The sequence below is a fragment of the Miscanthus floridulus genome, chromosome 5 (genome assembly GCF_019320115.1).
Source record: "Miscanthus floridulus cultivar M001 chromosome 5, ASM1932011v1, whole genome shotgun sequence".
In the NCBI taxonomy this organism is placed as follows: Eukaryota; Viridiplantae; Streptophyta; class Magnoliopsida; order Poales; family Poaceae; genus Miscanthus; species Miscanthus floridulus.
The window spans coordinates 34,003,208-34,017,495 of record NC_089584.1 but is presented as its reverse complement, the minus strand read 5'-3'; the positions used below and the strand labels follow the sequence as shown (position 1 = coordinate 34,017,495).

At 42.6% G+C, this 14,288-nt stretch overlaps 1 long non-coding RNA gene across 1 annotated transcript; it reads right to left on the bottom strand.

The window, feature by feature from the left end:
- On the bottom strand, window positions 1-1,921 carry LOC136451925 (uncharacterized). The gene is made up of 3 exons (XR_010758677.1): window positions 1,842-1,921; window positions 1,547-1,696; window positions 1-202 (listed from the first exon to the last, which is right to left on the bottom strand). It is a non-coding gene; the product is annotated as an uncharacterized lncRNA (long non-coding RNA).
- Between the last annotated feature and the right edge of the window lie 12,367 nt (window positions 1,922-14,288).

Sequence of the window (14,288 nt, the reverse complement as noted above, 5' to 3'; positions counted from 1 at the left end):
ACCCTAGTTTTCATACAAAGGAACTTGCACACAAACAAGCTTGAGCAAGAAGTAATGCAAGAAAGAAAGAGAGGCAAAGAGACAAACCAGATTTTCCTATGGTATCGGATTGTTGCCACGATCCTTTAGTCCACGTTGGAGCACCAAAGGTCACCAATACTCGGTTTAGCTCCGCTTCACTCCAGAATACCCATTCTCCATTCTGGAATGGCGGGTTTCAAACCATGAATGCCAATTAGAGCCCCCTCAATAAGAACTCCACTAAGAAAAGGTCAGCAAGTCCTCCGCTGGGCCGTCTGGCTAATGGCAATCGCCATTCATTTTCAACTTAAAGGAACCCAAGCAACAACATTGATAACACTGAAGGCTAACACTCAATCCTCACTTCTTGACTTGGGTGGCTCTCCAAATGCTTCACTATCCTCTCTATAATTGTTGGCAACAATGGGATGGAAGAGCAACTCCAAATGAGCCAGGGATAGCACTTATTTAAAGGATGAAAAGGCTGCTAGCTATTGAAAAAGCCGACAGGCGTAGACATCACCAGATGATCCGCCAACCTCCATTGCCGATGATGATCGTCAAAAAAGGCGATGTTGACATAGTAGATTCCTAGAATTACTACTTGGGAATATACAAGAATATTCCTTGCTGTATCATACGATGGTGTGTCACACAATCACATCAAATCATGTGCACAGTAGAGACTTGACCAAGCTTGTACAGAGTCAAGTTAGGCTCATTAGGTTATTCACTGAGGAGTCACTAAGTCTCCACTAGATCATACAACGTACTCTAGCTAATAACCTTGCCACCTTGTCACTAAGTCAAGTTGAACTTCACCCCATATACAGAAGCCACGTAGGTAGGCTGCCAATTGCCACATAGGCACACTGGATCATACTGTGAACACTTTGTTATTCCTAGAACAAAGTCACTTCTACCCAGGGAACAATATTGCCGAATGATCCTTCCGGGTTTAAGCCTATTCTCTAGTGTATACATCAGCGCTGTTTTTTAGCCTGTTTTAAGTTTGTTCTCGACCAATTCAACTTGTTTGAGATCCTTGACTTGAAACCACTTCAATGAGGCCACTTACCATCATGATCTTGACTGGGAGTTAGCCTCTTGTATATCCAAATGCTCTCGCTTTGACTCCCTTAAGATGAATACCTTGGACCATTTGCCCCTTAATAGTACGACCAAAGGAAAAATAAACCCACAACGAATTTCTCAAAACACCAAGCCTACATTCGCTCTCTAGTGTCCTTAGACTTCACAATTATCCTTTGCACCATCAATCCTAGTCTTCGAAGCCAAGTCTATGCATCCACAAAGCAAGTGTATCCCCTTCTAATTTTCTCTAGCTTCGCCACTGCTTAAAGATAAGGCAAGCTAGAATTACTTGATGCTAACCTACCATATCTACAGATATCTCAATATATTCTAACACAAAGATCAACTTTTACTTAGAAGAATTTATAATAAAAACCACACAATAAAACAAGATCCTCTAGGAGGAACCAAAACGGGTTATCAAACTTACCTGACAATCCAGGGGAGGACGAGGTGGTGGGCGTTTTAGTCCTTCGATTTCAGTCTTCAGTATCCTCCTTGCAGATTCATCATTTTTTCCAGGAGAGACGTAAATGCATTTTTTATACAAAATATGCGGTCTCGAACATTCATCAATTAGCTGCCCACGATTAGGAAGTTTACATCAGATAAAGAAACAAATATTGGAGAAATTATTACAAAGTGGTCAGCTTTACCAATGACAATAATTTAAAACTCTAAGGAGCACATGACAGAACGTGGCCTAATATTGCTAGTTTGCTTACTTCGTTGAATCTCATCAAAGACTGAGCACAAATTAAATTCCCGGGGGTTTTATAATCCTGTCCTTGTCAGTGCTCCATTATAGTCTTTGGATCGGCCACATGCATGCACATGGAGAACAAACTGATAAATAAATCTTTAATAGTTACGTGCACTGCACGTGCATGACCCTAGAAACGAGATTAGTTAAATACCTCGTACAATTGGTCTGAAATGATTCCGACTCCGTGAGCATATGGTACTCGGGAATCGTCGTCAATGCTCTCACCAGTAGAAGGGTTTCCTACAAGGTAGGCCTGATTCAAGTACATCAGGATAAGGACACCATCAGACAACGAAATATTAACTCTTTAATCTAGGCTAATTATGTGCTCCGTGTCTACACTGCTCAGGGTACCAAGGACGAGTGGGTGAGGTGCCACGATGGCGACCTACCCTATTCCGAAGATATCAGGAGCAGTATAAAGTACCATCGGAATGTTACATTAAAAGGCTATCGCGCATTGGTTTACAGGTAAGTTTTAATGTTATTATGGGGCTGTTTGGTTGGCCGTCATGGCTTGCCAAGGCACAGGTTCGGCGCGCCACAAAATTTCCCAAAGCTGTTTGGTTGAGAATCTATCTTAGGCGGCCACAGAACATGCAGACTTTTATTCTCGCCACACTCTACGGCGAGCGATTCATGCGCCACCGTCTATGGCGAGCCACACTCCGCCCCACGCGGGGCCTGACTATTTATGGCCGGCATCCAAACATCCCCTATGTACCGGAACCACTGGCGCTTGGATCCTGGTTGCTAGGCGCTAGTGTCCGGACGCTCGCACCAGCTGCGTCTACCCACGCGCCCGCCGCCCACACGCCTGCGCCTACTTCACATGAGGGCCCACATCGCTTTGTTTCCCGTGCATGCGCACGCCCACGCGGGGCCATGTCTCGATCTACGCCTGCTCTCGTTTCCTGCGACTGCCGCTCGCGCCCCTCCGCTTCCACACGCATGCACGCGGGCCTAGAAGCTACAAGCGAGTGGTTGTGGCAAGTGGTTCCCACTACAACATTCAAACACCAGATCTATTTTTGCAACATCTAGATGCAACATACGTCTAAAACAGATGAAACAACATACAGTTGAAACACCAACATGTGCAACATCCCGATCTACTTTTGAAACATCCAGATGCAACACTTGCAACATATAAAAGAAGACAGATGAAACACTTGAGACATGTGTTTGAAACACTTGCAACATACGTGTATAAAAAACAGATAAAACATTGACGCTTGCAACATATGTGCACGGCAATTGCAACATTCGGATCTACTTTTGCAACATCCGCATGAAACAATTGAAATATACACCTAAAACAGCCGAAACACTTAAAACATAGACTTGCAACATGTCTGAAAAACGTCCATAAACACTTGAAACACAACATCGCCGCGCGGCCATGACCTACCTAGTGGGGAACTATAGTGGCACAGGCCTCCCCTTCCTACCGATGGCGCGAAGTGGATGGGGGCGTAGGCCTCCCCTGCTTCCACTTCCGCGACGGGCGAGGTGAATCGGTGCGGCGCTAGATGGTGGCGCTCCCGATCTCATGCTGGCGCAAGCTATTGCCGCTCCGGTGGAGAAGGTCGTGGCGGGTCCGGCGCGAGCTATCGCTGCTCCAGTGGAGAAGGCGACCGGCGAGCTGGAGAAGGCCGCGGCGGGCCAAAGGCACAGTGGAGAGGGAGGAAGGCGGGCAGCTGGAAGGAGCGATGGAGAGGGATCAAAGCGGGCAGCCGCGCTCGGGCATGGTGGAGATGCTAGTCGTCGGGCCCCGGCCGCCGTGGAGAATATCGGGGCGGGGCGGCGGAGCACGTTCACTCGAGCTACGGTGATTTTTTCTAGAGAATGAAAACAGCAGGCTATGGTTAGGGACTTGTGGACGAGAGGCAATGACTATTGGGCTATTGAGCTGGTGTTACGGCCTGCGAACAGGAGCATCGAGGGGATCGGACATCCTCACCATAGCATTCCGCTTAAGTACACATAGGTACAACAGAATTAGGTGGTGATCACATAGTTACCGTTGGCGCAACTCCAACAGCTTGGCTATTCTGGTTGTGGAGGCTACTTTAGAATTTGTATAGCAAAAAGTAGGCTCCAACAGATGTGCTATCTAATTTTGTAAAATAGGAAGCTGGATATTCCTTGATTTTCTATGGCCATATGTAGCCAACAACAGGCGCTAGCTATATGACTTTGTAAAGTAGCAATGCTGTTGTAGATCTCTTTTTTTAGAAGTTTTCTATTTTACAAAATAGCTAAACAATGGAATTTGACAACTAATTTTAGCCAAGTTGTTGGAGTTGCTCTTATAATGACTATTATTTTTTTTTTAAAATCATACTGTTATTGTTATTACTACTTCCTCCATTTACCACCATAGCCCTGTGAAAAATGTTTCACAACACTTATCCATTGAGAATGGCCCTGTTCGTTTCGCTGAAATTTGGCTTATGCTAATTTGTTATGTGAGGAAAATGTTGTTTCTTCACTGAAAAGTACTGTTGAAGTAGTGTTGAAAAACAGGGGCATTATCAAGTTACAATTATTGCAATAGTCACAAAGAAAAGGTTACTATCACTCTGTTGGAAACCCTTTTCAGATATGGTTAAAATTGATTTGCAAAGCCGGCTAGTTACTCTCTTTCTAGAAATTATTGGGTATTCAGTCGTCCTTAGAAACTGATTTCTAGAATGGCAGGCCGAAACCCTGCCGCCCCTGAGAATCGATTTCTAGGTGGTCGGCCCATTGGTTTGCCTCTAGAAATGGTTGTACAGAATTTGCAAATTAGGCAACAAAAAATAGCAAAAAAAAAGTTACCCTAAAGAGGAAACAAGCACGTATTTCTAGAGGCGAATCTTCTCGGAAACCATTTTTAGACATGTTACTTTGATAAGCCGTCTCTAGAAAAAAAAAAATAGGTGCCTCTAAAAATTGTTTTTGTAGCAGTAGATTGTTGCAGTTTTCCCACTTGTGAGTAATGGAAAAGTTATTGTGAGTTATGTGCTATGAAAAATCTATAAGCTATTTGGTTAAAACAACTATGAAACCTACCCTCCCTTTATCTCCCTTTAATATAACTTGAAAAAAACATAAAGTTGATACCCAAAAATAAGGTCCAAGGTGCTGCGAAAATTTTACTACACGAAAACAACTACTTCTGGAAAAGCAATTTCTGGTTCCACTGGTTTGGTTAGGGTTATGCGCAACTGAAACACTTCCAAAAACTGAACCAAACACAACCTAAGTCTCTTTTCTGCCTCTTCATTAATTCTTTTGTCACCTCATAAATAATGTTGTGACATTATTTAATGAATAAAAAACTTTCATAGAAATTGGACTAAGAAACAACATGATACTATGGATTGGATATGCCGTAGTTGCATACCAATTTCTTGATGGAATTTTTATAACATACAAATCTTAGATATAACATCATAAGATTATGCATTAAAACTAATCTAGGTATAATGCAATTTAATTAGTGATATGGTGGTTTTTTCCATACAATTTATACAATTTTTCTATGAAAAACAGCTGTTCGTAGATACAAAGTTCATATAAGTAGTTGGGGACTATAATACACCTAGCCCTTTAGGGCTTGATTGGATGGCGTGACTTGGATGAGCCACGCCGGGACCGAAGTCAGGTCAAGCGTGGCCATGCTTAACAGACACAGGCAACCTTGTTTAGTTTCCATCATCATGCAGGCTAGATTTGACACGGCTGATGAATGGTCGCCCATATATGCACTTCAAGAAGTAGAAAAAATCGACGTCTTTTTTTCTCGGGTGTTCAGCCCGTTTTTCATTAAGTTGAAAGGTAACCAAATGTTACAAGGGTGATACATAGGACTCGCAAGTAATCCTTGGATTATCAACGAAATCCCACAGACACAAACGAACAACAAGAAAACATGAGGAGGAGACCCTCCACCTCAAAACCCCAACCGACTGAGCCTAATACAAGAAGACAACACATTGGTAGTTAGTAGTGTAGTGAGTGAAACCGCAGAGGCAACGAAGCAAGCTTCAACCTCAGCGGCAAAGCATCTGCCAAGGGAGCCAGTACGACAACAGCGGCAAAGCATCCGCTAGAGAAGAGGCCACGGGGCAAAGCATCCGCCAGAATTATAGCACGGCAGCAAAGCATCCGACAGAGACGATATCCACACGGCAAAGCATCCGCGGATGGGGGGCCATCACGCTCTCACAGCAGCAAAGTATGGGAGATCGAAGCAACACCGGCAAGGCAACCGCACGAGCAACATGACGGCAAAGCATTCGTCCAAGAATAGCGATAGCGATAGCGGCAAAGCATCCGCTATAGAGAAGCAATCGACTGCGGCAACACCAACAAACTACTGGACAAACCAAAGCGAGGAGTAGCATGAAGCACAATTAGGCATAGCATAGCGAGGAGCAACTCCATGCAGGGAGAAGGAATGAGCAGAAGCATAGCAGCAGGCAGCAAGAGCACTCCAATGATGCCTTCAAGAAGGGAATTGACATCCACAGACGCCATCATCATTGATACAAGCACATGGGGGCTTTCATCCCAGAACCTGCCCCGGTGACCTGAATAGTGAAGACAGGCTTCGATGATGCCTTCAGGAAGGGAAATGACGCAGACTGCATCATGGCCGCCAGCCCAGAGCAAGAAGCCAGGCAGGGTAGACACCCAAGCACAGTAGTCGACACCGTGGGTCGGGGATGGAGGGCGCAACCGTGCCAAGGGGCTCCACCACGCCGACGCCGTGTCGAAGCGGGCCCCCAGACAAGCCGTAGCACGGACCTGCCCGCCGAAGCCCCCGAAACCACTTCGAAGCCGCCGACAACACAAGAACTGTGACCATGGGGAGCGGTCGTAGCCGCGGGCAGGGCGAAGCCGGCCATGGCCCGGCCGCCATGGTGTGCCACGGGAGAAAGAGGCCAGATCCAGTTGCTGGCCGCCGTGGAGCTCCACGAGCCGTGTAGAACCAGCCAGCCCGGCCGTTGGCCGGCCAAAGCCGCCAACCGGCGTACGTCACCTAGCGCATGCCAGGAGGCCACGCGAGGTCTGCCGCAGCTGCCCGGGGCGTCACCTCTCCAGGCCGTAGATCTGGCGATGGGGATGGCAGATCCGGCCTCGAGGAGTCCGGATCTAGCTCGCCGGCCGTCGATCCCGCCGGAGAAGCCGAAGGGGGAGGCATGGTGGTGGAGGGGTGGGAGGGAGGGGATGGGCAAGAAAGGGGCTGCGACAGCCGCCTCCGCACGCCGGAGGGCAGCGACGGTCAGAGGGGAGGCTCTAGGACACCGACGAGGTCCCCCAAGTCACCCCTGGGAGCGCACCCTTTTGGTTTAATGAAGTTGCTTGCTGGTGAACTGAAAAAATAGACGTCATAAGCATGTGCGGCACCGTGTGAACCTGGCTCGTGAGAAACAAATTCCATTTCTGTTTTTGCAGAGCCAGGCTAGGAAGCGTTGAATTGGCACCAGCTGAGCCAGGCTTCACTCATCGTTCAGGCAACCAAACAATCAAATGTTGTATCTTGTGGGCCTGGTTGAACTATAACCGCCGAACCAATCACGCCCATATTGTATGATTTTAGCCCTTGTTCTTTAAGTATTACGGTTGAATTAGTCCCCACCATAATAATTTAGATATGTTGACGCTCCATACGTAATCTCTCCGGGTTAATATTTTTTATAGCAAGCGAGAATAGAGGTGTCCAAGCTGCTATGTAAATGGCCTCATTAAATACTCTCTCTCCTGTAATATAATGCATTCTAGAAATTTTAAAACAAATTAAGAGAGAGCATAAAAGACGCATGTATCATCATTTTATTTTCCTAATTAGACGCTATTATCAACGTGATTAATGGTGATTGGTTGATAAATGAAAAGTATTTAATGTAAAATTGGTTTTTGTCCTCTAGAATGCATTATATGCGAGGATAAATTTTGAAGGCTATAATACACTATAATACAGGATGAAGGGAGTATGCGAGTTAAGGCGTAAACAAAACAAAGAATTCCTTATTTGGCTCTAGATTTTAACTGGCTTTCCATAGCCTCGAAAAGTTCTTTCTTACCTATATTTGACTTCAGATTCATTTTTGTGCATAATAAAGCCCTGTCATTAGTTTCTGGAGGGCAGATCCATTTTTGTGCATAATAAGGCCCTGTCAGTAGTTTCTGGAGGGCTGTGTTAAATGGGAGACCGAACGACTGTTTTACCTCTTGCATTTTTAAGCCATACTCCCTCTATCCAAATTATAATATACACCACATGTATTTTTGACAGCACCGCGTCATGCTTTTGAGCATTTTTAAGTCATACCCCCTCCATTCAAAATTATAAGATGTTGTAGCTTTTCTAGATATACAATTTTTTGCTAGATATACACTTTTTTTACAGCAAAAACTGTGGGGGAGATCCCCATAGTGTCAAAAGCTTTTTATATAATTTTAAAGGGTTCCAAGAGGCTTACAATGGGAATTAACTGAAGGCATCTAACCAAAAACAGAAGGCTGACCTAAGTTGAATCTAAGCGATTGAAGATTACACTGTTGCTAGATATACACTATGTCTAGATACGATATATAACTTTATAGATAATAATATTTTTATTTGGACCAAAATTTTGGTCCAATTAACAATATTTTTATTTGGACCAAAATTTACATTTTAAGTTTTCAGACTTCGAATTTCAAGTTTTTGAATTTTAGTAGAAACTTTGTAGAGTTACAGTGCTCGACAGTATCTAAACCTTTGTAGTGGAAACTTTTTTTTAAAAAAAAATTATGACTGAAATACTCAATACAATATTTGTAAAAGTTAATATAAAATTATAGCATATTTTATGTTGTTACACATGATTGTGTAGTATGGTAGGAGGTGTTCATGAGACAAGAGGTCATGGATTTGAATTCCACACTAGAGGCACTTGTGCGAACAAATGTTAAACTGAAGCTTGCGACACCATGGACAATGTGATAGCCAAGGTGCAAGTGAAAATAACCTTTTCTATTGTTTTTGAAGAAAAAATGTTAATTTGAGGCTTATGATATTGTGAACATACCATAGCCTCTTGCGCAAGCAAAAATATTTTATCTATTTTTTCGCTATCTTTAAAAATATATTAGAGCAATTGGCTCATTTTTATAATTAATGGCGTAGCGGTGATTTTAAAAACCATTCCTCAATTTGACTTTTTATAAAGACACTCAAAAGAGTGTCACATCCGATATATCTCAAGAAAAACAATGGTTGGTACAAACGATGTACAATAAGACACAAAACGACATCTAAAAAATAAGAGTATATTAAAGACCAAATTGATCGTCTTCTCGAACGGTCCATTGTATGCCGGAGTTTGAAGCCCTCGCCAAACAAGGCTTTGAAGACCGAAAAGCCACTCTTTGCTGACGACAAGATCTAGTATCCACTGAAAGAACATCAGTTGGAGGAAACCTCTAATGAACGCAGGCTTACAATCCTTCACCATCGAATAGTGTGTTGAAGATGTCGGACCTTGCTATAAAACAGACCAAAAGAGGAGGATGAGATCTTTGCATCGAAGCCTCCCTCTAAAAAGTTGTTTACACCAAAATTTGGGAAAAAGAACGCGAGAACTTGAAGCTTCTGAGATTATATCATCAAGGAATTGATTGCATAAGGATCGATATCAACTGATTCAGATGCGGCACTGGGATCGGCTCTCTTCAGATGACATCAGCAAATAACGTCAATAAGCCACGGTTGGCGTAGGAAAAGACATGTCAGACTCTACAAAAAGGGAAAGATTAGGGTCCAAGTTATCTTAAGTTAGGAATGTTTTCTCTTATACCAAAGATTGTAATGAGTCGTACTTAAGTAGGATTCATGCTTAGGTTCCGGGTATAAATATTGGACCCCGGCTATTGTAAGATATCATCCAATCAATCAAAACCAATTATTTTTTCGGCTTCACGCCAACCCTTAGGAGTAGGAGTAGTGTAGATCTCCGTAAGTTCTTCAACAAGCAGGGCTGCATCGGTCCGGCCGACCTCCGGCTTGTCTGTAAGTACCGTCATGGCTTATACTTCTATGTTGTAAGGCTGCATCGGTTAAGTTCGACCTCCACTGTGAGCTCTAGTATGAGCTAGTTATCGATCCTTATCTAGTTCAAGTATGGCTGCATCAATTAAGTTCGACCTCCACTGCTCGAATTAGATCAAGGTCAAGTTATCGGCTCTACCTAAGGGTGACATCCTTTGGGTAGATTCATTAAGTTACTGATCTTGCTGATGTTCTTATTGTCATTAGTTTCAGCAATATCAACCTGCTCGATCAAGATCGGACTAGATCGGCCTCACATCCTTTTAGTCCCTCGTTTATTTTTTCACATTGTGATGATTCTTACTTTAAACGATGGATTACATTTCATCGGATGTCCTACTTCAATCTTGATCGTGCATAGTACGTTGTTAAGGCATGTCTGATCTTGAAGAGGTTTACTGGCTAGCTAAATCTGGTCTATAGATCGCTATGATGGCTCTAACGATCCGATTGATCCCCACTGATGGCACTTTAGATCGGAGGATACTAGTTGGTAGACTTGCTTTTGACCAAGCGTGACCTTAACTGTTTGCTATGCCTGCATCGGCTAAATAGCCGATTACTCATACTTTAATGCTCATAGTGTGTCTTCATGATTTTGTTAAATGTGAATAGATCTGTTTACTTTAAAGGTTTAATCTGTTGTCATTATTATGGCTGCTATCGATCCGGTCAAACCCCACTATTAAAGATAATAGGTTAGATTTGTTGAATTTATAAATCTGTTCATATTAAATAGTCGATTGTTCTCATGTTGTGATCCTTTTTCTACCTGAATCAGCTATTTCAGCCGATCCGCCTATGCTTTCACACGTATAGCATGTCTTTAAGAAACCTGTCAATGTATAGATGGCTTTATGGATTCTTTGGCTTTAGTTTGTTGTTATCATCATAGCTGTATCGATCTGGTCGAATCTCATTATTGATGGTAACATATTAGATTTAGAACGTTTGTAGGTCCATTCGTACTAGACAGTCGATTTGTTAGCATGTTATATCCTTTCTTGTTAAACTCATTGGCTCAATGCTTTACATTAGTTATATTTTATCTAGCTGATGAAGTTACTTATATCTGGGTGCGTTGTATTCGTTACCATAAAATCGATTACGACCCACGAGCTTTACAGTCCTTAACGGTCGATTTCTTCTCGTATCGGCTAATTAGTCGATTTTTCTGTCTGGCTGCTCCCGAAGCAACACGTTTAGAACTATCTGGGCAAAACCGGCATGTTCCACCTTAAATTAATGATAAACCTTCTCTCCTTGTTAATTGCAGGTCAAATTGACTGGCACGCCCTCAAGAGGAATTCACAGGATCAACTGGTCCTGCGTTGAAGTCAAGTGGATCTCCAACCTTACTCCATCAAGCAGATCCTTCTGGCTTGCTGTGTGCCAGGCGCATGGACACGTTTTTGCACCGACACACATTCTGACATGCCTAGTTGGACCCCACAATCGTCATGGCAACTTACAACATCAGTGACATTCTAATGGTGCCTTATGAAGACCTACCTGATGAGGATAAAGATATCATCGGTAAAGCTATAGAAGAGTTTCAGAACAAATATTTGTTGTCCTACACCAAAACACACGACAATAAAGTTATTCAGAAATATCCACTACTAAGAGTTTTGATGCATGGGCAGTCAGATACAGACAAAGCTGAGGATAGGCATTTCTTCGTGGATGTCGCAAACAAATATGTTCATGATGCCATATTGAACCATAATATAGTTTTCTTGAACACATTCTATAATACCATGAAGGAGGTGTTTCTTGGATATCCAATTGATCAGGTTGGACTGACTTATTACAATATTTCACATCCATCAACTCATGGAACTAATCAAGCCGAAACTAGCCATCAAGAAGCAGCACTAACTGGTAATGATGATGTCTAGGCAGTTCAAAGCTCATCTAAGCAAGTTTAAGGCACCACTACTAATCAAATATAGAATAATCTTAGACCATCAATGCAGTATGTGCAATAGCCGATGGGGCAAGTTCAGAATCAAATGGTTAATTTTGGCACATCAGTCCAAATACCGTCGTCGACTCAAAAAATAGCACCATATGTCCAAAGGATTCATAGAGATATAGATCCCAACATCTATAACCAGAGACTTCAAGCAGCAAATCAGCAGAGGACCCAACAGATAGAAATTCCACAAGGGTATCATTATGGAATTGAGTACAATGCCCTTCATATGATTCCAAATCCAGGGTTTCAAGGTACCCAAAATTTTAATCTGCGGATGGGTCAACAATTGCAGAGAAATCCAGGTTAAGTGCTGATGAGTTGTTGCTCAGAGTGAACGAGATGATAAAGAATCAGTTTGGTTTGAAGCCAAAAGGGCAGACCATTTCGTACAAACATCCATATCCACTCCAGAGTGGTATAATTTGGTCGCTCTTCCTACAAATTATAGGCTCTCAAAGTTTGCTAAGTTCACTGGCCAAGACAGCACAAGTACAATAGAACATGTCAGTCGGTATCTTACATAGTTGGGTGAAGCATCCATTGAAGAGGCCCATAGAGTTTGTTTCTTCTCCTTGTCCCTATTAGGACCAGCCTCCACTTGGTTTTTATCACTACCAATCAATTCCATTATCAATTGGGTTGACCTAGAGAAGAAGTTTCATATATATTTTTATACTAGGATAGGAGAAAAGAAAATTACTAATTTGATGACCATAAGGCAGAGAACTAATGAATCGGGTGCCAAGTTTCTTTAGAGGTTCCAAGAGACCAGAAATTTGTGCTTCTCATTGAATCTAACTGATGGTCAGCTGGCTACTTTGGCCGTTCAACAAATGTTGCCAGCATGGAGAGAGAAACTACTTGGGCAAGAGTTTGACAATATAGGTCAGTTGGCTCAATGGGTGGCAGCACTCAATAGCCAATTCCAGAATATACATAGAGATACCTGATTTTAGAAGAGTGTCATAATTGCCGAAGCCTATAATCCATATTCGGTTGATGATAGCTATGAGGAAAATGAAGAAGAAGAGATTGTTGCGGCTAAATGGAATTGGGGAAAGAAGACAGTAATGGTACCAAATCCTTAGGGAAAAGGAATTGAAGAGAGATATGATTTCGACATCACAAAATCAGACAAACTCTTCGATTTCTTGCTTGAGAGGGGATAGATCAAGTTGCCCGACAATCATATTATGTTGCCTCCTGATCAGTTGAAGAATAAGAAGTTCTGCAAATTTCACAACGCTACTTCTCATTCTACTAATGAATGCAGAGTTTTTTGGCAATATATACAGAGGGCTATTCAACAAGGAAGGCTCAAATTCGATACACCTTGAAAGATGAAAGTTGATGATAATCCTTTCTCAAGAGATCAGAACATGGTCGATGCTAGGTTGCTCAAAGGGAAGACTAAAGTCCTAACATCAACTAGGGCCAAAGAGGCCGGAGCCATCGACCCGAAGATGCAAATATCGACTGACGAATATAGAGAGATTAGAAGGTGTCGTGACCAACAGAAGAGCCGATATGAGCAGGGAGAGACGTCAAGGGATGGGGCGACAAGGCCACGTGACACATCTCAAATTTTGTTAAATAAATGGCAACGACAAAAAGAAAAGGATTATCAGCGTTGGTTAGAAGAGAAAGAATATCAGCGTCAACTAGAGAAAGAGAGGTATGAAAGAAAGCAAGTTGAATCACATTAGAATTGTCCTTTCTTCAGACATTGTTGGAATGAAGGCTTGAAATTGCCTACTAAAAATAATTGCCCAGAGTGCAGTGAGCAATATTGGGAGTTTATGCAATCTTAAGCCAACCGCCGGTCTATCCATGCTCGAGATGAGTATCATCATAATAATATAGATCGGCGCTTAAAAATAGAAGTGTTCATAATTAAAGATGGCAACGGGTACCCGAGACCTGAAACCCGACGGGCTTTTACCCTATTAGGGTATGGGTATGGGTCAATTTCTCTACCCATGGGTTTGTTAATGGGCAAAAAGTTAGACCCAGTGGGTTTGTGGGCATGGGTCTGGGCGTGCAGTACCCAAACCCGCAAACCCATGGGTTTTTTAAACCCGTTCCATCATAAAATAGTAGCTCAAATCATCCTACGGCATCCTAAATTTCTCAACTAGATTGATCCATTTAGAGGCGCATATGACGGCTGTCCCATCCTAAACGGTTTGATAAAGACATGTGTATGTAAACAAATCCTTTAATTTTTAGATCTTGTATTAGCAAATAATTTTATATGCTCACTAAATATATTTAGAAATTTTTCGCATAGAGAAATATTCAACAATGTAGAGAAACCATCTACAAATTGAAAGACAAAA